General features: G+C 36.6%; 1 long non-coding RNA gene across 4 annotated transcripts in view; it reads right to left on the bottom strand.

Moving 5' to 3' along the window:
* LOC114895939 overlaps positions 1-27,983 on the bottom strand; it is a 187,223-nt gene that overhangs the window by 61,079 nt on the left and 98,161 nt on the right. The window lies entirely within an intron of this gene.

The raw sequence follows: 27,983 nt of genomic DNA, 5'->3' as shown, positions 1-27,983 counted from the left end.
ATACATCATGATAGGATACCCCCTTAATCTAGTTAATTAACACACCTATCACCTCACTTATCTTTTTTTTAGTGAAAATATTTAAGTTCGACTCTCTCAGCAAATTTCAGTTATACAAAAAGTGTTATCAATTATAGTCACCATGTTATACATTAGATTCTCAGACTCTGTCTTGTAGCTGAAAGTTTGTATCCTTTCACCAACCTCTCCCTATTTCCCCCACCACCCAACCCCTGACAACCAGTTTTCTACTCTCTGTTTCTATGAGTTTCACTTTTTAAATTTATTTTTAAATTAATTATTTTATTTTTTGGCTGTGTTGGGTCCCCGTTTCTGTGCGAGGGCCTTCTCTAGTTGCGGCAAGCGGGGGCCACTCTTCATCGCGGTGCGCGGGCCTCTCACTATCGCAGCCTCTCTTGTTGCGGAGCACAGGCTCCAGATGCGCAGGCTCAGTAGTTGTGGCTTACGGGCCTAGTCGCTCCGTGGCATGTGGGATCCTCCCAGACCAGGGCTCGAACCCATGTCCACAGCATTGGCAGGCAGACTCTCAATCACTGCGCCACCAGGGAAGCCCTCACTTTTTTAAAAAAAGAGATTCCACATATAAGTGATATCATGCAGTATTTGTCTTTCTTTGTCTGGCTTATTTCACTTCACGTAATGTCTTCAAGCTCCATCCATGCTGTCCCATATGGCAGTATTTCCTTCTTTCTCATGGTTAAATATGACATTGTGTACATATACCACATCTTTATCCATTCATCCATCTATGGACACTTAGGTTGCTTCCATATCTTGACTATTGTGAATAATGTTGTAATGAACATCGGAGTGCTGATATCTCTCCAATATCCTGTTTTCATTTCCTTTGGATATACACCCAGAGGTGGGATTGCTGGATCATATGGTAGTTCTACTTTTAATTTTTTGAGCAAACTCCATACTGTTTTCCATAGTGCCTGCACCAGTTTACATTCTCACCAACAGAACACAAGAATTTTCTTTTTCTATATCCTCACCAACACTTGTCATCTCTTGTCTTTTTTAGGATAGCCATTCTAACAGGAGTGAGGCGAAATCTCATTGTGGTTTTGATTTCCACTTCCGTGATGATTAGTGATGTTGAGCACTGTTGCATGTACCTGTTGGCCATTTGTATGTCTTGTTTGTAAAAATATCTGTTGGGTTCCTCTGCCCATATTTTAACTGGATTTTTAAGGTTTTTTTTTTTGTTATTGAGTTGTATGAGTTTTTTGTATTTTTTGAATATTAACCCCTTATCAGACATATGATTTGCAAATATTTTCTCCAATTCTGCAGATTGTCCTTTCATTTTTTGATGATCTTTTTAGTTGATTTAGTCCTACTAATTATTTTTGCTTTCATTGCTTTTGCTCCATGTATGTTTTTATGTGCTTAGCATTTTATTTGGTATTGTGGAGGATTCAGAGGTTTTGACACAATCATTGCCCTTAAACAGTTTACATTTGGGGAGAAAACTAATAAACATAGAGCAAGTAAAAGATGAAATAAGAATGCAAATGTGGCATTAACAATATGTGCACTAGGAGCTCAGAAGAGGAACAAATAGAAAACCATTTGTAAGAGCTGTCAGGGAATGATTCGTGGTGGAAGGACTTGAACTGGACTCTGAGTTGGACTGACGAAAGACTGAGGAGGAGTTATTAAAAGGAGGAGGACTGGAATGAGCAAAGGCCATAAAGAGCCCAGTGTGCTGGGTAACAGGAGATTTTTGAGGATACTGGTTTGCATGGAGAAAGGCTGCATGTGGGAAGTAGAAGGACATTAGAATGGAAGGGGAGAGTGGAGCTAGACATAGTTCAAAGAGGATTATAAATCTATGTGATATGTAATGAAGGACTACTGTCTTTTCTTTAATACAACTTAAGCCATAAATTTTAAAAAACCAGTTTCAAATTTTTTGTGGGACTCTTTAAAAATATTCCTTAAATTGGAGCCTGTCTGGAAAATAATCTAAAATTAGTACTTACTTATACCGAAGTTCTAAATTTTTGTTAATGAATGGGATGATTTTTGCCTGTGCCAGTATCATATTCTAATAGCATAAATTATGCTGTCTAATACTGCAGGGCACTTTATGATGTCATTAAAATCTGTTGGAGAATTACTCTAACCATATTCTTACAGAGCCTAGAGTTATATATAGACTCAACACAAATTTGTATATCCACTCTGTTAGTCATTAATTACTTCAGTCCACATTTACTGAGCACTGTCTCTGTACCAAGTGCTCTACTGGGCACTGAGGATGCAGAAAAAAGAAACAGTCCATGACTTCAATGAGTCCAGTGGAAGAGATAAACATATACACAGATTAAAAACTGTGTATGACAGAGGGAAACGTCCACTGTGTTAACTCTTTTAATAAGGTGGTTTTATTTTCAGCAACTTCTTATCAGAGATCAAAGTGATACAAAAGACATAGGTATTTCAGGATGTCACAAGAGCAGTGTTTCTATAAAAGCTATTGCCCATTGCTGGTTACTAAAATGTCACAGCATCAGAATGCACAGGAGGTTTGAGCTGCTTGATCTTGAAGCCTCTGTACAGGCAGCGATGGTGGGCAGTGTATGTGGAAGGAACGGATGTGCCCTAGACACCTGTTTCAGTCTTGGAAGAAAATGATAGCAATGGGATACATGCTCTTCTGCCCCCAGAAACTTCTGAAAAATGTCTGCTGCTGTAACTGATGGCTTGCCGTTAGCCTTAGTGGCACCAAAGGAGGGAAGGTCTGAATAAGCAAACAAACTCTGTGGTGTTGTTCCTTTAGACCATTTTTACCCTCTCAGTCTCATTAAATGGGGTAACTTATGATGATATAGATTTAGTTCCAGGGCCTCTCACACTCAAGTTATCTTACCACATGGTTACTGAGGCTGGTATTTGAATGGACTCAAATCCTTCCATTAGAGATAAAACCAAAGTCTTGAATGAAAATGCTTAGTTGAGATGATGCACATTACTGAAATTCATTCACACCCAGGTAAAGTGGAATCCATCAACCACACTTTAAAGGGTGGTATCGAGTTCTCTTCTGTTTACACAACAGGGGAAGGTTAGAAAGCAGCTGGAGTGTGCCAAGGCAGGTCAAGAATGTGGAAGCTGAGGACTGTGAAAAGGGAGAATGAATTTCATCAACTTCATAGTTTGGTTTGAGACTGACCATGCAACTGAGTGTATGTAAGTCAATGCTGTTCATAGAAGCTGAGCACTGTGTGCAGCTGGATCCTACCCGTTAAGCACAGATGACGTCACTTTGCAGAAGTCAGCATGCTATCCATGATTATAAGGATTTTGTTTGCTTTTTTAAACAAAGGAGTGTTGTTAATTCAAGATGATTTCCAGACAAAGAACAATGTTAAGGTGGAGCCTCCAACAAGGACCACTTGAGTTCAAATCTTGGATCCTTTTCTTTCAGGCTGTGTGATCTTGAGAATGTAGCTTGACCAGTCTGTGCCCAAGTTCTCATATGTAAAAAGGGATGAGAATACTACCTAACTCAGAGGGTTGCTGTGATAGTTAAAAGAGACAATACAAAAATGGCTCTTCATACATAGAAAGCTCTCAATTCATACCTATTATAATTATTTTCTATACAGAACTGAAAAATGCCATCCAAAGTCACTGAATTGACTTAGCTGAGACAAAAGTAGGCATGCTCTGGTAAGAAAGGAAACTGGGCAACTTAGTAGGATAATTAGACATTTACATCACATTCTGCAGGCTATTCTAGAATATTTTGCATATTTTGTGAGTCATGAAATAGGATATCATCAGTATTTAACCCTAGAAATCTCTGAAAGATGTGCTAGCATCATAGGGACTTTCCTGAAGACTGTCAAAATAAGCTTCCTAAATATTTATATCAAAGTACCCAAATGGTAGAGGAGATGGAAGGTAGGTTGAGATACAGTCCAAAGGGGGCCCTGGCAAGGAGAAATTTCTTTTATGTCTCTTTCGTGTTACACACTAACAGATATCTGCCTAAACATAGAAAGTCTTCACAAAAAATTCTAAGATGGATGCTCCAGGAAGTGTTACCTTGTTCATCCTGGGGTATCAACCACTGACAATCCTAGCATGGCTTCCCAGAGATTCAGTTACTCTAATTTGAGAAGCATAATGCCAGGAGATATAAACAGAATTCCAATTAGCATGCTGCCACTGAAATAGATCACACAAATTATTTAAGTAAGTAAGAGGCACTTACTTGAGTGCCAAGAAGCACTCAAGATAAACCTTGAGAATTCTGATTCTCCGAACATTTACATCTGTATTAACAATTTGAAAAAAATTAAAATGTGATTGAGTGCACTTTTTATTTGCTGAATTTTATATTTTCTAATTTATTCAGAAGGTATACCTGATTCTCAAAAGAACTTAAAGTCATCATATTGATCTTCAATTAGTGCCTCAGGTTGCCCAAATTACTCTTGTTAAAATTTTCAGGTTTTCATATAAAGAATGCTTTACGGTATATCGCTTAAAAAATATGATAATTTGTTTCTTTGTTAACATTTTTTAGCTGATCACTTTTGGCCATGGAAAGGACAGGGAGATGTGGAAAATACCTAAAAGAAATAAACAAACCCAACAAACTTTTAACATTCTTCTACAAAACAGGAAAAAAAAAAGAGTGACTAGCCAATGATAGCATAAAACTCTGATGTGCCATGCTCAAATAGGGAGTGAAGCTATTTAAGAAAGTACTGATTATAACAATTTACATAGTTATCTAGCTCTTTTGATGGATTCTTGTCATATTTTTCAATAAAAATGTTACCTTGCGGAATTATTCAGGGCATGCAGTATCTCTGTGGGCACATAAAAGTTCTTGGATAATTACCATCAGTTATTTCAAAATACAAAAATGGACTAGTTTAATTACAGAGAAGTTAATTCATGCACATCATTTTGGCAGTGGCACGAGGGTAAAAATAATCTCTCTCCACAGTAACCAAATACAGCAAGGAAATTCTAATTGAATCACATGTGTTACATGGATTTGAGCCACACTGTTTTGGGTCAGGGACATTTACTTCCATCACCTTTTAAAAAATAAAGTATCACATTACAGTTAAATTCCAAAGGTGTTTCTTAGCCACGAATCAAAATTAAGTAAAATTAATTTATCAAAACAACTATATGGACTTCTGGATAAACATGTTGAGTTAAACACACAGGTTTATCATTGCTTCAACCCAGAGCCCTACTAAACTATCACTGAAGGAATATAAACAAGCATAAAGCAATGAGGATAAAAATAAGAAAAGAGAGGATTAAAATAGATGAGAAATGGTGTAGAACTGAACCATCCTTCTAGTTCCTCAGACTGAAAACCTTAGCATCATCCTGGACTCCAACTCTCTTGAGATAATACTTATGTCCAATCCATGAGGGAATCCTGTTAGATCTACCATCAAAATATATTCAGAATTTAGCCATTTTTTCACCACTTCCATTGCTTTCACACTAGTAAAGGCCACCATTACCTCTTGCCTAGATTACTGCAGGGGTCTCTTTCCTGGCCTCTCCTGACCCACTGCTGCCCATTCTCAGCATAGCGGCCGTTGTTTCTTTTAACAATGTCAGATATTCTAATGACATCAGTCATGTTTAAACACTCCACTGCCCCCTTGCCTCTTAAGAGGAGGTTCCTAATTTTCACAACGGCCCACAATGCCCTACCTGGTCTGGATTTCTCTTCCTGACCTGCCCTACCACTTTTACCCTTGCTAACCTGCTTGGTCCATACTTGCCTTCTGCCTCCAACATACTAGCTGTACTGCTGCCTCAGGTTTCATGTGCTGCTCCTTTTGCCTGGGGTACCCTTACCCCCAGAGTTACACAACTCAAATGCTACCTGTAACTTCACTTTCTCGTTGATACCTTTTCCAACACGCCTAAAGTCCAATCCCAATCTTTACATATCTAATATCCATTAACCCACTGCATTTTTTTTCCATAGCATTTATCACTTTCTAATATACTATATAATTTACTTATTGTGTGTATTATCTGTCTCATCTAGTAGAATGTAAGCTTCTGGGAGCAGGGATTTTTGACCACTTTTATCTCCACTGTATCACCTATACCTATAATACCTGAGCCACTAGGTGTTCATAATAAGCTTGCCAGATAAAATACAGGACCACCAGTTAACTTTGAATTTCAGATAAAGAGAAAGTAATGATTTAGTATAGGTGTGTTCCATGCAATATTTGGAACATACTTACTCTAAAAAAAATCTGTTATTCATCTAGAATTCAAATTTAACTGAGTGTCCTATGATTTTATTTGCTAAATCTGGCCATCCTAACTCAAAAACATTTGTCAAATGAATGAATAAGAATATTGGAGGCTGGAAAGCAGAGGGAATAATGGTAAATAATTTAGCAAGTTACAGATCGTTAAATACTAAACGTCAACAGAACTAGGGTAAAGGAGGACAGGTATGAGGAAGCCAGTAAGAAAGAAAACTAAGAACCCTGGAAACCGTGTGAGGAATTCAAGGCATCCGGTGCTCTTAAAGTGGGGGTTACAAACTGCATGGGGCAGAGAGTGGGGAACTAAAAATGGGAAGGTTAGATTGAAATCTTTAAAAGAAAAGTTAGACATTTAAAATCACCCACATGTTGACCAAACAGATGACTGCCTCTGTTTTACTCAAGCACAAAACTAAAATTTTACCTTTTGGAGAAAATGAATAATAAAGGTACAGTAGACAAAACAACTTAACAGCAATTTGGATAAAAAGTAACAGAAATTTATTATCAAAACTCTTAGCAAACTAGCAATAGACAGAGACATCCTTAACATGATAATGGATGGCTACAAAATCTACAGTAAACAAAATACTTACTGGTGTAATATAGAAAGCCTACCCCAAAGTTTGGAAATAAAACTAGAGTGTTTGCTAAAACCACAACTATTCATTATCCAGTTAAATAATGAAAGGAGAAAGAAGAAAACATACAAGAACTGGAAAACCTGATTGTGAATATAGAAAATTTAAATGTTTATAGATAAACTGATAGAATTAATAAGTGAATTTAGCAAGGTTCCTGGATATAAAAGTCACTTATATTTACATATGCTAACAAAAACAGATGGAAATGTAATTTTTAAAAAAGTGGTAACATTTATGAAAGCATAAAATCTAAATATATAGGAATAAATCTAAGAAAAGATGTATAATACTTCTATACAATACTACAAAATATTACTGAGAGAAATATAAAAGATTTCAATAAATATTCAGTGATTGACAGAACTGATACTATAAAACTTTCAATATCCTCAAATTAATTTATAAATTCAATAAAATCCAAATAAAATATAATACGTATTTCAACAGAAATTGAAAACCTGGTACTAAAATTTACATGAAAACACAAGAGGTCAAGAACAGTTAAACAATTCTTAAAGAATAACAAAGTTGGAGAACTCACGCTACCAAATTTCAAGATTTATTGTGAGGTTGCAGTAATTAAAACAATGTGGTATTGATGCAAAAACAAATATATCAATGGAACAGAAAAGGGAATCTAGAAACAGTAGGTCAAGTATATGGTCTTTTGATTTATGACAATAAGCAAAAATCAATTTCATGTGAATTGCAATGTATAAATATGAAATGCAAAGCAATAAAGATTCAAGGAGGTAACATGAAAGAATACCTTCATGAATGAAGAAGGGCAGATTTCTTAAACAGGACAAAAAAAGCATTCACCATAAAGGAAAATAATGAAAAATTGTACTTCATTAAAATCAACTTTTTCATTAAAACAACATTAAGACAGCGAAAAGTCACAGAGTGGAAGAAGATATAGGCAATACATATATTTGATGACGATCTCACGTCCAGAATAGAAAAAGAACTCAAAAATAAAGAAAAATACAACTCAAAAAACCTTCTTCATTAGACCAATTTCCTCCACTGGAGAGGATAGCCAAATGGCCAATAAGCATATGGAAAGGTATTCAAAGTAATTAACCAACAGGAAGATTCCAGTTAAAACAGTGAGTTACTACTGCTCATTCATCAGAATGGCTACTATTAAAACAAACAAACAAGCAAGCAAACAAACATGACGACACCAAGGGCTGGGGAGAATGTGGAGCAACAAAAACTTTTCCTACATTGCTGATGGGAATGTAAATGAGGACAACCACTTTGGAAAACGTGTATACCCTAGCAATTCCACTCAGCTACGTATCAGATGGAAATGCATACATATGTTCACTAAGAGACATACAGAAGAATGCTCATAGCAGCTTTATTTGTGATGGTCCCAAATTAGAAACAACCCTATCATCCACCAACAAATAGAATGGGTAAATGGCAGTCGAATTAAAAGAAAAACAAAAAAAAACCTACTGTACACACAAAAATGGGTAATGCTCACAAATGTGATGTTGTGCAAAAATATTTACAGACAAAAGAGTATATATATACTGTATGATTCCACTTACCTAGTATTCAAAAACAGGCAAAGCTAATCCATCAAAGATAATAAAAGTCAGGGTAGTGGCTCTCCCAGGTAAGTAGGGTAATGCTTTTAGAGAGGATAAGGAGGTGGCTGGGCTCTGATGCTATCTGTCTTGATTTAGGTGGTAGTTATAGGCATATGTTTAATTTGTAACAACTCATCAAGCTGTACACTTATAAATTGTGCATTCTTATGTATATGTATTATATTTAAGTAAACATTTTACAAGTGAAAAAGTATTTCTGAACAAGAAAGAAAGAAGGAATATTTCCAGGGTCCAACCAGGGTAAGGAAGCAGTTAGGGGAGAGATAAATGAAGGTTGAAATTAAATCTTCCCCTGTGGGTATTTGCTGATCCCAAGAATCTAAAGAGCCCTGAGTTTTAATTTAGATACTTGGCAAAGTGGTAAGTTAAAATATAGATCCTGGCCATAAAGTTGGACCCTCAGGGCTGGGGCAGGAGAGGGTGTCTCGAAAATATCTATCTCCTGGCAAAGAGAAATGTCAAGAAAACTTCCTGGTCTTTGTCTAGACTTTGGGGAAAAATATTCAAAACTACAGGATTGGGGTTCAAATTTAAACTACCTGTGGGGTTTGAGAAAGCTCAAGGTAAGGAATTATCACTGTGTAAATAATGTCCCCTATTGCTTAGCTGAAGCAAACAGTATCCTATCTGGAAGAATATACACTCAGTTCAGGTGTCACACAATGATCATAAATTAAATTCTGAAGATAAGCTCAAAATTTTAAACTTTAAAAGAATCACATGAGAAAACAAGCTATCATACACTCTCGATATCATTTTTCCACTTAAAGTCTAAGTAAAGAAAATTGAAGTCTAAAATTTATAGGTAAATTTCAAATATTGATCTATACATCTTTAATGGATGTAGGTGGCAACTGTTTTATGCCATGTTTTTAAGTGATATGTGGGAAACTGGTTTCTTTTCAGGGCTAAAAAATAAAAAGGATGAGACAAATATATAGAAGAGTGATACAACTCAACTGAATAATTCTAATAATATGGATCCTATTTATTAGGTGTATGGAGTTTGGAAGTCTTGATATGTTACAGCTAAGAAGCAAAATACCTGGCCAAATGAAAAGGCAAGCTCATTAGGAAGGTGACCACGCAATGAAAGGTAAAATCATATATTCTTGGTTCTCATATACATTTCTACTCTATAGAACTAGTCATTACAGGGACTCAAACTTCACAGATAATTGTGCATGACTTTATGATACCTCTAGGAAACGCAGAGAGCCACTCTACATGGTCCCCTCTTTCCATTTTCTACACAAATAGGCTTGCAAACATCCAAGCCAACAGAAAGTGACCAAAATAAATAGTACCAGTAAAGTTGCTTAGATGCTAGGAATAATCATCCATAAACTGTTCTCGGTTCAGCATGAATAACCATAGTTACACACAATGCAACACAGAAAGCTAAAACTGTGCATTATAAAGATAGCAGGGCTTTTGAAAAGTTCAAACAGCTGTGCAATACACTTAGCCACTGGGTCAAGACTATTTTATACCATGAGGTCTTGTTTTTGTTCCCCTGCTAATAATTCAAGACTGTGCTGGTCTTCTATCTATAATTTGTGCCGTCTTAGTCACATACGCAAGGTAACTAAAAATAACATTATTCTACATTAAACAAATGACTACTTTTTATTTTCCAAGGTTTGAAAATGTCTGGGGATAAAGTTTTCAACTCAGGAATAGTATAGGTTTCTACCTAGAACTCAAAATTCTTCCTGAAAAATCTAATTTCCTTTTGTTCTTGACTTGTAAAAGTCTTCAATGTTTTAAACTCTGCATCAAAGGATTTTGTATGCAGCCAAATATATGATATTTAATGCCAACGTAGAAAGTAAGCTGAATTAATTTCTCAAGTCCCAATTCTTAAAAGTTAAAGCTGAAAGTTCATTAGAAAATCAGTTTTGAGAACTGTTAAGCCCAGATCAATTTCAAAATAATTTGAATACTCTGTGAATTCAAAGCTCCTCTACTATGATTCAGTACTGTATTAAGATTATCAGATTTAAAGATCAGATGGCAACTTCTTACCCATTGCTTTACAAATTAATGTTAATGTTATAATTGTAAGACAGGATAAATCATGGATAATTCTGTTCCTAGGAATTACTCCAGCAGGACTTGGGGAACAGACACACTTTCATACAGACAAGTTATTTTATACTACTTTTAAAAACAATATATAAAGAGGTGGGGGAGGGAGAGAGCAAGAGAGTACACTATTATTTAGGTAAGAATATGGATATAACATAGAATGGATAATATACAAAAGGTCCTCGACTTAACGATGGTTTGATTTAATGATTTTTCAACCTTAAAATGGTGCAAAATCGATACACATTCAGTTGAAACTGTACTTCAAATTTTGACTTTTGACCTTTTCCTGGGCTGGCGATATTTGGTCCAATACAGAGCTCTCATGATGCTGGGCATCGGCAGTGAGCTGCAGCTCCCAGCCAACCACACAGTCATGAGGGTAAACAACCGGTACACTTACAACCATTCTGTACCTACACAACCATTCTGTTTTTCACTTTCAGTACACACGAGATAGTCAACACTTTTTTCTAAAATAAGCTTTGTGTTAGATGATTTTGTCCAACTGTAGGCTAATGTAAGTGTTCTAAGCACGTTTAAGGCTAGGCTAGGCTAAGACGTTCTGGTAGGTTAGGTGTAATAATGCATTTTTGTAGTTTTTTAAGGAACCTCCATACTGTTCTCCATAGTGGCTGTCAATTATACTCCAATAAAGATGGAAAAAAACTTTAAAAAAATAAATGCATTTTTAATTAATGATATTTTCAACTTATGATGGGATTTATTGGGATGTAACTCCATCGTAAATTGAGGAAGATCTGTGTATATAAATAAAATTTTGTATTTGCTTTCTGATTGGGCCAGAATTCCAATATGTTTCAGCAACACACAACCTCTGTTCAATCCTGTAAGTACATTCTTGCTAGGTCTCGTGGAATCTCGCCTTACTCAAACTTGGCTCACCCCCAGCCAAAGAGCCATGGTAAATCATTATACAAAGAAGCTTCCTCTTCTCTGGTACCCTGCATTACAAATTCCAGCTCAGGCAGACTCAAACTCCAATCTCTGCCTCCAAAGCTCAGCGAGATTGTGTGTCTATTTGTCTATATGGATTCCCCATCCCTGTACTGTGGCAAGAATCTACTACTCAGGCTAAAAAAAAAAAAAGAAAGAAAAGAAAACAACACAACCTGGAAAAATAGTAGGGCTCACCCTGTATCTTTCCTTTATTTCAATGATTATAGTCCTGTGATGCCCATTCTTCAATGCTTAGAAACAGCTGTCTCACATATTTTCTTGTTTTATAGTTGTTTTTAGCAAGAGGTAATTCATTACTGGTTGCTATGTCATGGCTAAAAATCTCCTGTGCTTAACTACTGATTTTATTTAATAGTTACAGGAATATTAATGTTTTCTGTACCTTCCTAAGTCAATTGTGTTTTTCCAAGAATTTTTCTATTACACTTAACTTTTCATATTTCCTGGCAAGAAGTTGCTTATAACATCTTCTTGTTTTCATTTCAATGTCTGCAGCATCCGTGCATTCCTAATATTTTTTTCTCTCTTTTTCACTTTTTAAAAATTTTTATTGGAGTATAGTTGATTCACAATGTTGTGTTAGTTTCAGGTGTACAGCAAAGTGAATCAGTTATACTTATACATATAGCCACTCTTTTTAAGATTCTTTTCTCATATAGGTCATTACAGAGTGTTGAGTAGAGTTCCCTGTGCTAAACAGTAAGCTCTTACTGGTTACCTATTTTATATATAGTAGTGTGTATATGTCAATCCCAATCTCCCAATTTATACTTCCCTTTTATTCTTGATCAATTTTGTCAAAGGTTTGTCAAATTTATTAGCCTTTTCAATGAACTAATCTTCTCTGCTGTTGATCCTCTGTGTTGAATGTTTCTCTATACTTAGTATTTTCTGCTCTTATCGTTATTGTTTCTTTCCATTTTCTTTGGGTTAATTTTTCTGTTCTTCATGACTATGCATAGTTCATTAGCAATTCAGATTGTCATTTCTTTGGCAGTATATGATTGTTCATGTGAAAAGTCATATTGGGTACACTACACATGAAGGCAGAGACATCTGTTTATCTTTATATTTCTAAGGCCTAGTACATAGTAGGTCCTCAGATAATGTTTGTTGCTTTAAGGATCTGGAAAAGTACATTTTAATATGACTAGTTCTTGGGAAAATACAAAACATTTGATCCATGTTACAAAACTTACTCATGATATAATCTTTAAGAAATCACTGGGGTTGTCCAAAGTCATGCTGTGAAATAACATATGACATCAATATTGGTCAGCTCTTAAAGCACATCATTGTCTAGGTCAATGGATATTCAACAGTGTTGAATTTGTTTACAGTATCTCCAATTTTTTTCTGAACTCTCTCTCAAGTTCTTAAAAGGTAAAGCAGCTAAATCATGCATTTTTAATATATTTTTTCCTTCTAGCCTTCTTCTGATTTCACTTAGATTTGTGGGCAGTATCTGAAAAATTGGAACCCACAAGTAACTTTAAATAACATTAAGAAATGAAGAGTTTATCTAATAAATAGGTCATTAAAGAAATTAACTGGGACTTCCCTGGGGGAGCAGTTGTTAAGACTCCACACTCCCAATGCAGGGCACCCGGGTTTGATCCCTGGTCAAGGAACTAGATCCCACATGCATGCTGCAACTAAGAGTTCACATGCCGCAGCTAAGGAGCCGGCGAGCCACAACTAAGGAGGCTGCCTGCCACAACTAAGACCCAGCACAACCAAATAAATAAATATAAAAAAATAAAAATTAAAAAATTAAAAAAAAAGAAATTAACCTGTTGTCATGTCATTTATTATTAACTATTACTAACAATCAGATTTTGATTTTTACAAGAATGTGCCTATAAAGTCACCCTGAATGTTAGGTGGATATCGTTCATGTCTACCTTACGTCAAGTACAACATAAAAATATAGAACATTTGACAACTAATTTTTGAAATACTGTGAAGGGAGAAGATTGAAAATGTAGACCATGGATCCCAGGTCTCAAGTATCTTCTCTTGTCAATCTTATTTCCAAATCTTTCCATCCTTTACCTGTTAATGAATTTTTAGATGTCCATGTATGGAGAGAAGTAATCATATACAGCATTCAAAATTCTGAATGCTTTGAAAACTGTAAAGACCTAAGAAGTAAGGATACTGGGTTTTTTTTTTTCTATTGAACATTAAACCTAATACATAAGTACTTAGATCTCAATTTTACCTTCTACTTACGTTTTGACGAGAATAATGGTAAAATCATGTGCATTAATTAAACAACAGCATAATTTTTGAGGGCCTACTTTGTGACAGGCACAGTATACACACGCTTCCTTAAGCGCCCAGAATCATGCCTGGTGACAAAGACAAATCATTCTAGGGTCCATTTACATTTACACAGGTTATCCAAAGAATAGAGTGTAATAGGCACTTTGGATCAAGTGCATATTACAAGATGTTTTTCAACCTACAGGATTGAAGATGCCTGATTTCAGACTGTGTTAGGAAGGGCCACTATGAAAGATCAAGTATGAACAAAGCATGATTGGTTGGTTCCCTTCTGAAGACTATAATGAGATTTTATTGATGCTTAAATAACTTCTTAAAATCTCCAGTTTCACTAAATATTGTTTTATTGGGAAAAAACTGTAAAGATACCACTTCCCAATCTTCTACGCTTCTGCTTAAATACAATATTCTTCTAGCAGATAACTAAAGCTGTAATAAAAGAAAGTAGACAAAACAAACAAAACAAACCCCCAAACATATGAGTCTGAAATAGTCAAATAGTTCTGCATATACTCTAAATGATATAACTAAAAACAGCCTAATAGTTGCTGAGCAGTTACCAAGGTAGCTCTGGTAGTGAATAAATATCTTTCTGGGGCCTCTAAAGCTTCACAAAGAAGCCAAGCAAAGGCAGTTCAATGGGGTGAATTGCTGAAATTTGAAGGTATTACTGGGTTCATATTTTCTGATTCCTTTCTACTATTTGGCCAGATAAATATTTCTTTTCCAATTTATGAATGTGGAACTAGAGAAGAGAAGCTTAAAAATTCACAAATCCTTGTTCAAATACTATGTTCTTTTAATTTTATGATTCTGCTTTTTTAAAAAGATGGCTAATATTATAATGAAATGGAAAAATAGCCACGAAAATATTTCTAAGGTATAATTAGCTAATGTGGAAAACAACACTCGCAAAGCAAAAGAGACTTGAAATCGAAGAACAATGTTTTAAATAGGAATATTAAAAGGGTTATTTCATTAATTTTTACATTATTCTTTTCTAGATCTCCCATGTCTCATGTTAGTAATACGGAAAGAATTTCCAATTAACATGTTGTCCAGTTCAATTTCCCCTCTAAGTTCAGGAAGAAATATTCAACATGACAGCAGCTATCACCAATCAGTCACCTTCATCTCCGCAGTCCAACCACTCCACACTACACCACTTATGTAACTTGGACTTGTTAGCACACTTCAGTGTCTTTGCCCATTCTGTTCCCTACATCAAGATCAGTCTTCTCATAAATCTCACCCTTCCTTCAAGGTCCATCTCAGATTTGACATCTCAATGAGCTCTTACTTGATCCCTGTGCCCTGCTCTCCAAAACCAAATATGAATTTTCCCATCTCTCATGGTCCTTTGCTCTCACTTCTCATCTAGTTTGTTGTGCTTTGTTTTGTTTTTAGTTAGACTTTATTTTTTAGAGTAGTTTTAGATTCGCAGCAAATCTAAGTAGGAGGTACCGAGATTTCCCATCTCCCCCCTGACCCCACACATGCACAGCCTCCCCCATTATCAACATCCCCAACCAGAGGGGTACATTTGTTGCAAGTGATAAACCTACTTTGACACATCATTATCACCAAAGACCAAAATTTATATTATGGCCCACTCTTGGTGTTGTACACTCTGTGGGTGTGGACAAATCTACAATGACATGTATCCACCATTACCTGTGCTTTGATTTTAAGGGGGCAAAGAATAAATGTGACTAGGAAACACAGAAATTCTAAAGGGTGAGCAAGAACAAAATAAGTCAAGCATTTACACATAAAGTTTTGGTTTCTATTTTTTCTTAGTCTTTTCTTCACGTATCTGAAGATTAGTATTGATAGGATTGTATAAGGAAGTCTGTCAGCCGTTGCCACAATAATTAACTAAGCTCAATCTACTATTTTCAGCTAAAGTCTTCACCACAGCAAAAGCAGCAGTGCTGAAGCCTTCCTTCTAAACAAGGTCAGTTCTAGGCAAAAATAAGAAGGGACAAAACAGTGGCCTTCAGCCATTATTTTTGTTTGTGTCTCCTTCCGCCATTCAACCCTTCACCGTATTCATACCACCATGAGGGCCTCCCACCGGGTACTCCTTGGGATCAACATCCCATGTCCCCAGACCTTCTCTGCATCCCTCCTACACTCACTACATTTCTCTGACTTGCACACTTATGGACACAAAACTTATTTGCTCATTTAATAAACTAACTTTAAATGAATGCTTATAGATGATAAACTCAGTGTTTTATCCATTCACAATAACATAACTATACCAATTCCCAAGTGTCACCCTAATGAGTGACTCATTATACGTGGGCTTCAAATTACAAGAACATGCAGTTTTATGTTTGTACGACAACTTAAAGTCTGCAATACTGTTACCTGTATTTGGTGTATTTCAATCTTTTTAAACGAAAGAGCCCCAAAGCCATACTACTTCCCGTCCCTGCCCCCAAAGAGTAGAGGCATAGAGTGTAAAAGGGACACCTGATTAGGCTCCACCATCTAGGTTTGTGGGATGAAGACTAGGCCCAGGCAGAGTGGCTGCACAAACATTTTTCTAATACTTGAGGAAATTAACCAAATGATAAATGCAAAAAAATGTTAAATCTCAAGTCAGTAGGGTCCAAAAGTTTTCAAATGAGTTTGCAAAACATATGACTCATGGAAAAATCTGTTTCGGGAGATTTCCAGAACAATTCAGGATGGTCAGGAAAATGCTTACTTATTGGAGCAACATTTTAACACCAGTAAATCTAGTTCATTTTAGTAGGGGATGTCTTTGAGAATATTTATGAATTGTGATGTTTAAATAAAAATACATATACATCAATCATTTTTATTACTCTTTCCACAAACCTCTATTTTCTCTATTTCTCTGAGTCCTCAGTCTTTCCCTCCATAGTGTTACACACCACAGTCTTTTTCACAAACACACCACCCAGTTTATGAAGGACTACTCTATTTCAGGCAGGTCTCCATCTCAGCCCCACCAAATCACACCATTGAGCAAATACCTGGCCTGCCTCCTTTAGCTCTAATTCCAAGGGGTAGTTGAGAAAATGCATACATTATGCATTTAGTTGCATATGCCTACATTATGTATTTAGTTGCATATGTATACATTATTAGTTTATGTATACATTATGCATTTAATTATAGCTGCATATTATGACTAAATTCACCATCTTCCTTCCTGGCTTCTGAAAAAATACCCCTTCCCCAACTGTGTACCATTCCCCACTCTTAAAATATTTTGGTTTTGGTCAGTAGGAGAAGAAATGCAACCTGTTCTTAGAAATTAATGTGGGCATGGTGCTATTAACACTTTCAAGGTAGATCTATAAACATTACACCATTCGATTTTCTAAACAAAAATATTAAGGTAGATATTATTTCTAAGTGAGCCTCATGTTACACAGATAGAGTTGAGATTCCAAATTCAATCCTTTTTCCATTATGCTCCTCTGCTCTACCATATTCAAGTGTTTGTTGTCCTACATGTTTCTCTATTTTAAGATGACTAGTAGGCAGGCATGAACTCTGTTTCTATTTGTACAGCACATAGAATAGTTTTAACTAATATTTTAAAATAAAGTTTGCATCTGACAAATTCAGAAATATTTCATTTCTATAGTAAGTCATTATATTTTATAGATGAGAAACCTAAGCCTCAAAGAGGTTAAGCATCTTACCTAATTCACATAGTATGTGGTACAGACAGTGTACTGAGACAGGTAGAGTCAGGGTTTAAACCTAAGTCTATCTGACTCCAAATCTCATGGTCTTCTCCCTAAATCATCATACCTTCCTCCAGGGTGGTCTCTCTGGGAAATTCCACCAGAAGCCAATTTACTCTGTACAAAATATCCCATCTAAGCCTCTCCTGATTAAAAGGTCAGAGTCTGTCCCTGTCCAAAGGTAAATCTGAGGCAAAGTGCATGTTCTCTTAGCTCTAACTACATGTCTCTTTCTGGAGATTCACTACAATAACAAGCATTGCTTTGGGAAGAGTCCAATTCTTTAGCCTCCTTGGCCCAGTGTGGGATGACTCAGATCAGACTACAGCAGCTCCAAGCAACCCCTTCCAAACAAGACCTTAAGAATGTCAGTGACTCAGGTACTATTGTTCTCAGATGACCTTGGGAGAGGGGGTGGGGGGTGGGGGGTGGGGGGACGGGCCATGGCCACTAACAAGTATAAAAAATTAAGTGATTCAACATGGGGAAAGTTACAGTGTGGGGTTGTACTGCTTTCAGGCTTATAAAAAATAGAAAAGGAAGAGAAATATACCAACTGACTGACAAGAGCATAACCTGATAAATGGTAGTCGTCTTTCAAATTAAATCTTATTTTTTCCTTTTTCGATTGAAGGAAGATGCAGTTTAAGACCTAAGAGTAGTTACCCTCCGAAGGCCTCCAGGAAATGTTTATTTTGTCTTATGTATAAAACCCTAACTAGTATTCAAAAGAACTTGATGTCCCTGTTAAGAATGAAAAAGACCATGGTAAACAGCTAGAGGGTGCTGATAGCATGTTGCACGGAGTGCATTCTTTACCTGCCCCTAGAATTGCTCATTTCAAAGTGAAGGAAAACATTTCCTGCCTTAGTGCATAACAGAGAAAGGCAAATGGTCTGGAAATGACCTCAGAAGATTTAGCAGTTTTCTGAAGCATTTAAACAGAATTTGCTCAAAGCTTCCATTAACTGGACATCTGCCAAACCACCTGGAAAATTTCTGCATTCAGAAAGAAGAAAGATCCTCACTATGAAAGATATTCTCCATAAGAAATCATTATAACCACTGTAAATATGTTTACCATTGATTGTATCAGTGATTACATCAAAATTCTTGGTGTGCTTCTCTAATTCCCCTCATCCCTATCTATCACTTTTTAAAAGTAAAGCCTGTGGTTTACTAGTGTGTGTAACCCTTGTAGAATTTAACATATTAATTCATTCAACAATTAATGTTTTACACTGTACTAAGTATTGGGTATACAATGACATTTAATCCATAGATATTTCCTGAGCATTTACCATGTTTCCAGCACTGAACTAGAAAACAGGGAATGATGGTGAACTAGACACTCAACTGTTCTATCTTCGTGGAGCTTTCAGTCTAATCCAGTGGGCCTTAATCCTAACTGAACCAAATTCATCAGGCAGCGTTTAAAATAGACCACTGAGGAGAAGGCCCCACCTAACACCAATTAAATCGAGGTCACTAGTTTGGCAGTAGATGCAAATAATGAAGCAGTAGATTACAATATGATAAATATAATGATTGAGAAAAATAAGGGATACTTTATAATAGCATAGAAGGTACACACAACCCAGATTTTGGGCTGAGTAGCATGTTTTAAATGATAATTTATCACTTAGTCTAGGCAATAAAGGGAGTGAGGCCATTCTGGACAAAAGGAGTATGAAATTCAAAGGCTGAGAGGCACATTTCTGATGTAGTACAGTGACAGTCATTTGTTATGAGTTTAGCATGTGAAGCCCAAGGTTTGAAGAGAGAACTAGAACCGCAGGAACTGGATAAGCAGGGAGAAGCAGAGCAAGGAAATCCAGATTCTCAGGCTGAGAACGTGGGAGTTTATTTCTGGGACAATTAGAGCTTTGGAAGTAATTTAAATAAGAAACTAGAAAGATCATTGCCCATTCTTTACTCCTAGGCTATGGATGCTTAAATTTTGCAAGTCCTGAAGCAACAACACAGGAACCCCAAATTGTGTCATCTCTTAATCTCTGGAGTAAGTCAACACTTGATCTGCTAAAGCTATCTGTCATTGGGCTACTATTCCACTGAACATGTGTCCAGCTTTCTCTAGTTCCCTTCCAGCAAAACCAGTCATTTGTCTTGCTCTTAAGACTCTCCCAAGCCCAAGCCTTGAAGTGATGCTGAAGACACTTAACACCCTTCTTCCCAAGAAGAAGAGAAAGTGCTGGACTCTGGAAGGAACAATCTGAGCTTCATGCACAGGCCTCCAATGAAAGGAGGAACTAAATATTCTACAATTGTTTTCAAAGCATATTGTTAGCTTGCTTATCTGATAAGGCAAGAAAGAGAATTACTTTTTTTCCTGGGAAATAATGGTAATTTAAACTTTTTTCCAGACTGTCCTATAATTGCTTCTATGGGTTTCAGGAAGCCCAAAACATGTTTTCATTATTTATAACCCCTTATTTTTCCCCACTATTCATGAAGTGGTGAAAAACAGTTCTTACAAATAAGGGAGAATTCAAGTACACTACCCACTTGTTTGACTCAATATTTTGATTTGATTTAAGAATCAATAATTTATTTTAACAAAATGACAGGCATTTCATGCCCAGGTACAAAGAACTCAGAAATTCCACCCAACCTCCTACATCCCGTTTGGTCACAAGAGATAATGGCTGCACTGACAAGAACTATTTCCAGTTCCTGTCAAGAGTCATTTCAGAAAGAAAGCTGAAACAGAAGTCTCACACTATTATTTTTATTTTAGAACATTTAAAAATAAACAACTAGTTACTGGCCTCTAGGGTCTTCTTGTTTCTGCAAGTGAAAACCTTGGAAGGAAGTAATTTCATGCTGGTGAAGCACCAGGTTGGCCAGATTAAAAGGGACCAAAGACACAGCCCAAATGTAAATACTCGCCCTCCGCAGCTACAAGTCAGACACTGGGTTTTCTCCCATTTGGCTCTGCGAGTGGCCTTCTGGGGTTGATCCTATGAGACCAAAACTCACTTGAGACAAATTTGGGTATTGGTTTCCTTTTCAGAAGAGTCAGGCAGCAGAACACTACATCCTACGACATGAACACTAATAGCAGCTATTGTTTGATGTCTAACTCTGTTCTGGGCGCCACGCCAAGTGTTTTTACATACATCCATTTATTTAAATTACACAATAACGCTGTCCCAAGAGCATTAAGTGCATTGTACTGATAGAAAAACAGACACAGCTAACAAGTGGAACAGAAGGGATTGGAATTCTTTTTTGTGACACAAAACTAAGAGCTCAAGAACCACTACACACTTCTGTTTCTCTGCCATTAAACAGATTTTTCCATGTACATCATTATTGTTTAGTATACATATGGTGCATGTATATACTGCTCTCTGATCCATTACATAGAGGTTTGTGCTCTTCAGGTACCTGTTATGAAACTACAAAGACTAACAGTATTTACATCTCCAATGAAGTTCCAGCAATTAACCGTGAACCAGTTGCAGGTCACTCCAGCCTTGCAAAACAATTCAGTCATATGCTCATGTAGCTCTTTCCAGCACTGTAGCCAGGAAAAAGGAAATGGAGGATTATCAATGATGTTTTGTTTTAGATCTGTTAATTAAGGTAGATTACTTGTCTGCCAAACTATTTACTCTTTTTTTCCCTGGTGATGTCATTCCCATAGCTGCTCTTGCTATAGCTAGCAGATTACCACTTGAAACTACTTTTTGACCTCTGAATTCTTCCTTCTGCTATTCGAATTCGGTGATTAAAAAAAAAAAATGCTGTTGTTTTTCTCACTCTATCGTCCATTTTCTGACCTTTCTAGTTCAAATTAATGTAGCAATCAACCTAAATAGTCCCAGTGACATCTCTTATTCAAGTCTGTATTTGAGAAGGCAACATGTCATATCTGGGAAATAGTCTGGTTCTTACAGTAAGACTGGTTTAAACCCTGGTGCCAATGCTTATAAGTTACTAAACCTCTACAGCCTTGAGATTCTCATTTTTTACAGTTGGAAATTAATGCCTAATATGTGGCTGTTAAAAGAATTAAATACAAGGTATACGTGGGTCAAGTATTTTGCACTTTCAAACTACGGCATAGACACTTAGATGATATCTACAGTCTTATCCTTAAAGGTTGTCCTAATTTCTTTCTTGTAAGAAATATATTAAAGAATTAAGCAATATTGAATACATATTGACAATATGATTCTTTAAACAGGCACCTTAAGTGCTACTTTTCTTTATTCCAGTCCTGATTAAACATCACAAGAAAGAAGTGTAGAACTTGTAAAACACAATTAGGCGTCTCTTTTTATGTAAATGTGTCTGTGACTATAAATTCCATAAAGATATTTTTTAAAACCTCATTTCTTTCATCGTTTCTGACAAATGTGTGTAAAATCCACCTACATCATAATCAAGAGAGTCTCAGTAAATGTTCATGAACATTACATTGGACTAGATCATGAACTCCTATTTGGGTGAAGAGGCATCTTCGTATCATGGTCACAAAACAGGATTTGGAATCACACTTGAGTTTGAATCCTGGCTTTGACATATAAAGTGGTTTGATCTCCCTAAACTGTTTCTTTATCCATATGCTGCAAATGTAACACCTATTGTTACTATCACTAAATACAAGAAGGGTAATGGAGGTGCATACACAGTAAGTGCTTAATAAATGTGTTTCCTCCTCCCATCTCTATTGATCTTTATATACCTAATATTTGCACTTATCAGGCTAATTGAATTGAATCAATATTGTCTTAATGTGTGAGGTAAAAACACTTTACAAAGACCCACTAAGCACATTACTTTTTTTTGTAAGTAGGAAAATATGTTTCTTCTCACCTCATTTTCCAATAGGCCTGTGAGTCTACATCTGCACATGTGCGCACACATCACACACATGTGCACACACATCACACACGTGCTGACATGTGAGTTGCTCTGTTTGGTCCCAGTTAATAATAACAAACAGAGCCAGGCAGCATCATTACAAGCGCAGTTTTGTTTAGAGCTCCCGGGGGCACCAAATAGTTGTCCAAGTGAAATGCTTTATGTCTTAATTGCTGGTGGGCAGCAAAGCCATTTTAGTGTTGCAGGGGAAACTATGCAATTTTCCAGTGAGAATATGATTAGCCACATCAGAAAATATGAAGCCTGTATCCAATTTGCAACTCAAAAGACATTGTGACATCCTCTTGAGGCTAATATCTGGTTCCGTGATTCCCAACAGAAACATAATCATGAAATTAAGAAACATATACGCCTCCGAATTTAGCCCAATATACAAAAATCTCAGAATTTCATAGGTCACTCCAGATCCATTCTGCTCTCTATGTGAAAAAATAGAAAACTAAATTCTTTCACACGCTTCTCAGATAGAAGATTTCATGGTGACAAAGTTTAAAATACTCTAAGAAGAAAGGAAAAGCAAAACAAACAAAAAACAAGAAATTTCAATGATGCAGCTTATTTATTTATCCTTAAATGTATTTCCATGATCTGTTAAACTGGGAACCATTAGCAGATGCGTTCAATTTCCAAGAGTTTTGAATGTGTGAATTTTTATTAGTTTGCTAAGTCATTACCTTTGTTTATGACTTTCCAGTTTCATGATCTTTAGTAATAAATTTGGCTGGTAATGAAGAACCTCTTACCACTGATACACACACACACATCTGGGGGAACTTTTTCAGCACGAGGCTATCATAGGCAGATGGGTTCCATTTTAGGAGACTGCCACCAAACTGATTATGTTGACCCACCATTTTCACAATTTGCTACTAATACTTGACATGGAAATCTTGAGACCCTAGATCAAACATTATAAAGTTAAAAACGTTACAAAGTAAAAACTTCACGTGCCTCAATTAGAAATTCTTCTGCTCGGCTCTTATTTTCCATCTGAAACCTGTTTTAAAAGTCCCAGCTTCTCTGAGATTTTACACAGGAGGGTAAAATGTCATTTCTAACAAAAAGCCACTTTGACTTTTTTACACCTTTCTGTTTCACAGTTGAAACAGAGAATTTGCGTCATGAGGCATATCAAGGCCTTCCCTTGACCATAAACAAAACCCTGATTCCTCCAAAAGTTGACCGTGTAATCTATACAACAGAGTGCAAACCAAAAGTAATTTACTACATATTGAATCCACTTAAAAGAGAACTAAAAGAATAATTAAACAGCTGGAGAGGTTGTTAATATTATTATTAACATTAATAATAATTAGTGAATATTGTTTATTCACTAATGGAAATTTGGCCCAGGCTACAAGTTATTATTATTTCAAATGGCAAGGACTTGGAGATTAAGCCTCCCTCTTGTTAGAAGTTATTTTCGAAGAGCAAAGTTGAGAATGTTGGTAGGGAAGGGTGGGTGAATATGACTTCCTATACTGCAAATAATTCAGGTGGGAGACAGAATTTGTCCCAACCATATCGCCATTATCTTTAAAAAAAAAAAGAGTAAAAATTATTAATTAAATAGTTAAATAAAAATGGAGTGCCTCAAATTATCAGGATTGTTTCAGAAATTAGATTTTACAGTATTTTACAGAAGCATAAGAAGTCAGTTAGCATTTGAACCTTTTCAGAGACTATTGGTTTTCTTCTGTTGCACGACAAACCACCTAACCTTTGATTAATGTGCTTAATAAACCTTTATTAAATTCATCATTCTGCAGGTCAGCAATCTGGGGGCTCAACTGGGCAGTTCTAATCACAGCCACTCACTCATGCATTTCCAATCACCTCCTGGGGTTAGTTAGGTACTGGCTGGCCAAGGATGGTGTGATGGGCAGAATAATGACCTTCCCGAAGATGTCCATATCCTAAGCCCTGTAACCTAAGAATATGTTACTTTATATAGCAAGGGGGGGATTAAGATTGCAGGTGGAATTAAGGTTAATCAGTTCATTTTAAAAGAAGGAGATTACTCTGGATTATCTGGGTTGGTCCAATTAACAAGAGTCCTTAAGAGTGTAAGAGGGAGTCAGAAGACGAGGTCATAGTGATGTGAAGTGAGAAAGACTTCACCAGCAATTGCTGGCTTTGGAGATAAAGGAAGGGTCCATAAGCCAAGGTGGGCAGGCAGCCTCTAGAAACTAGAAAAGGTAAGGAAAAGGATTCTCCCCTGGACCTCCTAGAAAAGAACACAGCCCCGGTCATACACTGATTTTAGCCCAGTGAGACCTGTGTTGGACTTCTGACCTACAGAACTGTAAGATGATAAACTATTGTTGTAGTAAGCCACTAAATGTGTGGTACTTTGTTATAGCACCATAGAAAACAGAGATGGTCTCATCTGGGACAGCTTGTCTCTGCTCTACTTGGCCTCTCATCCTCCAGCAGGCTATCCCAAGGTTTGTTCACATGAAGGATGGGCAGGATTCCAAGAGGCAGAGTAGGTGGAGTGCAAGCCCTGTTGATATCTAAGCCTAGAATCAGAACATCACCATTCTGACATATTCTTTGGCCTAAGCATCTCACAAGGTTAACCCTTGTGACTGGAAATTTAAGGAGTAGGAAAATAAACCCCACTTCCTACTAAGAGGAGCTGCCAAGCAGCTCAAATAAAAGGAGAGAGAAATTAAGTCCAGTTTTGCATGCAATCTACCACAAAGACTAAAACCTTCACCTCTCACAATTACAATTTTTTAGAAATTGAGTTTAAACTTTGAACAATAGTATTATCTTGAAGATAAAAAATAATATGTTGTGTGCTTTAAAAGTTGTATTAGTTTTGAACTGCAGTACTACTTGCCTTTCTCAAAAAGTCAAATCCCATTTTTTCCTTTAAATTAAGTTAACATTATTCAGGGTGTCTAGATTATCTGAACATCTAAAGTGGTGTCTGATGGCGATATAATGGGAGTCATATATATAATTTCAAATCTGTAGTAGCTACATTAAAAAAAAAAGTAGTACTTCCTTGGTGGCACAGTGGTTAAGAATCTGCCTGCCAATGCAGTGGACACGGGTTTGAGATCTGGTCCAGGAAGATACCACATGCTGTGTAGCAACTAAGCCCGTGCGCCACAACTACTGACTCTGCACTCTAGAGCCCGCGAGCCACAACTACTGAGCCTGCGTGCCACAGCTACTGAAGCCCTCATGCCTAGAGCCCATGCTCCGCAACAAAGGGAAGCCACGGCAATGAGAAGCCCGCACACCACCACAAAGGGTAGTCCCTCTTCGCCGCAACTAGAGAAAACCCGCGTGCAGCAACAGAGATCCAACGCAGCCAAAAATAAATAAATAAAATTAATTTTAAAAAGTAAAAAGAAACAGGTGGAAGAAATTTTAATAGTGCATTTTATTTAACCCAATATTATCTAAATATTATCATTCACTACATAATCAATATAAAAAATATCAATGAGATATTTTGCATTCTTTTTTCATATTGTCTTTGAAAACCAGTCGTCGAAATGATTCAGGGAAGGCCCCAGGCAAAATTAGAAGATGCCAGAGCTTTGTCCTTAATGCTCCTCTTCTCTCTTTTCTCCACTGAGACACCTACCTGTTTCCCCTTTCAGGGCCCCATGCTTTTGCTGTTCACACTCTTGTTCTCAAGAGAGCATAGCGCATGGAAATACACTGTGATTCAAACAGCCCTGGATTTGAAACCTGCAATGCCATTTACTAGACCTAGTAACATAACTTAATTTGAACTTCAGATTCGTCATCAGGACCTATCTCACTACTCTTCATTGAGTTCTATAAAGTTCAAGTGCAATGATATCCATAAAAGCATTTAGCAAAGTGCTTGACACTGTAAAGAAGCTACTATGAGTTTTGTTTATAAATCATATCTGCCAGGAGAAGGTAATGCCCAGTATAAAAAAAATTGGATCACTTTTACAATTTCAGGCACCAATCAGGTTATAGAGGGTATTCTTTCAGAGGAGGAGAATAAATCAGGGATATAAACAGATGGTTGGGGGAAAATATGTTAGAGAACAAGGTATTCTGTGATATTGGTGATACTTCTAGACTCTTCTCCTGATATTATAAAAGGAAAATTAGGTCTTAAATCATATTTCACATGTTCATTCAACATAACAGTTATTTTCATAGTGAAGACTTATTTTTTTAGCAAAGTATGGAATAAACTATAAATTTGTTTTACTTTTTTTAAGCCAAGAAGCATACTGATTTTCTAAAATTGGACAAACTACAATCTCGCTAAATATGGGAATGAAAATTAAGACAAAAGGACAAATTCATGGATAATCTATAGTTGTTTAAACCTCACAGTTTTTCCTACAAGGTAGACATATCTAAATGCTGCTACATGACAGCAGCACAGTTCATACTGTGAATCACTGCCCTTCTAAAACAAACAAAAATATACAATGATTAGCTTCCCAAAAAGTGAACACAGTGTTGGCAAATTCAACAAACTATTCACTGTGAGTCAGTCAGAGTGTTCTTAGGTATTTCCAAGACATGCAGTCTCAGTTGCAAACATACTGTCCTCGGTCTTCAGCCCATGTGACTGGGCACCAAGTTATCTCACAGATGTGATAGAGGGGCTAAATGATAACTAGGCGAGAAGTGCTCGTGGGCTAAATGGGCATCTGGGCAGACACTGGAACGTCTTTCTAAGTTACTTGGTATATTAGTTTCCCAGGGCTACTGTAATGAAGTACCACAAACTTGGTGGCTTAAAACAGCAGAAATTTATTGTCTCAGAGTCCTGGAGGCTAGCATTTCAGCAGGGTTACATGCTCTAAAACCTTCCTTCCCTCTCCCCTAGCTTCAGGTGGTTTGCTGGCAATCTTTGGTGTTCTTGGCTTGTGGCAGCATAATTCCAATCTCTGTCTTTGTCATCACATGGTCTTCTCCTTGTGTCTTCATGGCCATCTTGTTATAAGGGCACTGGTCATACTGGATTAGGAGTCCACTCACCTTGAGTATGACCCCCTCTTAACTAATTACATCTATAATAACACTATTTTCAAATTCAGGTCACATTCTGAAGTACTGGAGGTTAAAACTTCAATGTATCTTTTTGAGAGACACAACCCAATCTGAAATACTTGGCTTCATTGGGATTTGAATTAAATGGTTGAGAGGCAATGTAGTATAGTGGTTAAAGGCATGGGCTCTTGAATTCTTACCAGTCTGGATGAACCCATGTGAATTTAAGTCCTAGCTTTGCTGCCTAGCAAATTGCTGAAGACAAGCAATTAGATTTATTTAGTGAGGATGCTAAGTGCTGAACTACAACCAAAAAATGGAGCATCTATAACTTGGCTGAATTTATTAGCTCTAGTAGTTTCTTGTGGATTCTTTAGAATTTCC

The sequence above is a fragment of the Monodon monoceros genome, unplaced genomic scaffold (assembly GCF_005190385.1).
Source record: "Monodon monoceros isolate NGI ecotype Baffin Bay Population unplaced genomic scaffold, NGI_Narwhal_1 Super_Scaffold_15, whole genome shotgun sequence".
Classification (NCBI taxonomy): domain Eukaryota; kingdom Metazoa; phylum Chordata; class Mammalia; order Artiodactyla; family Monodontidae; genus Monodon; species Monodon monoceros.
The sequence above is the reverse complement of the archived record's forward strand: the minus strand, read 5'-3'. Positions and strand labels throughout refer to the sequence as shown.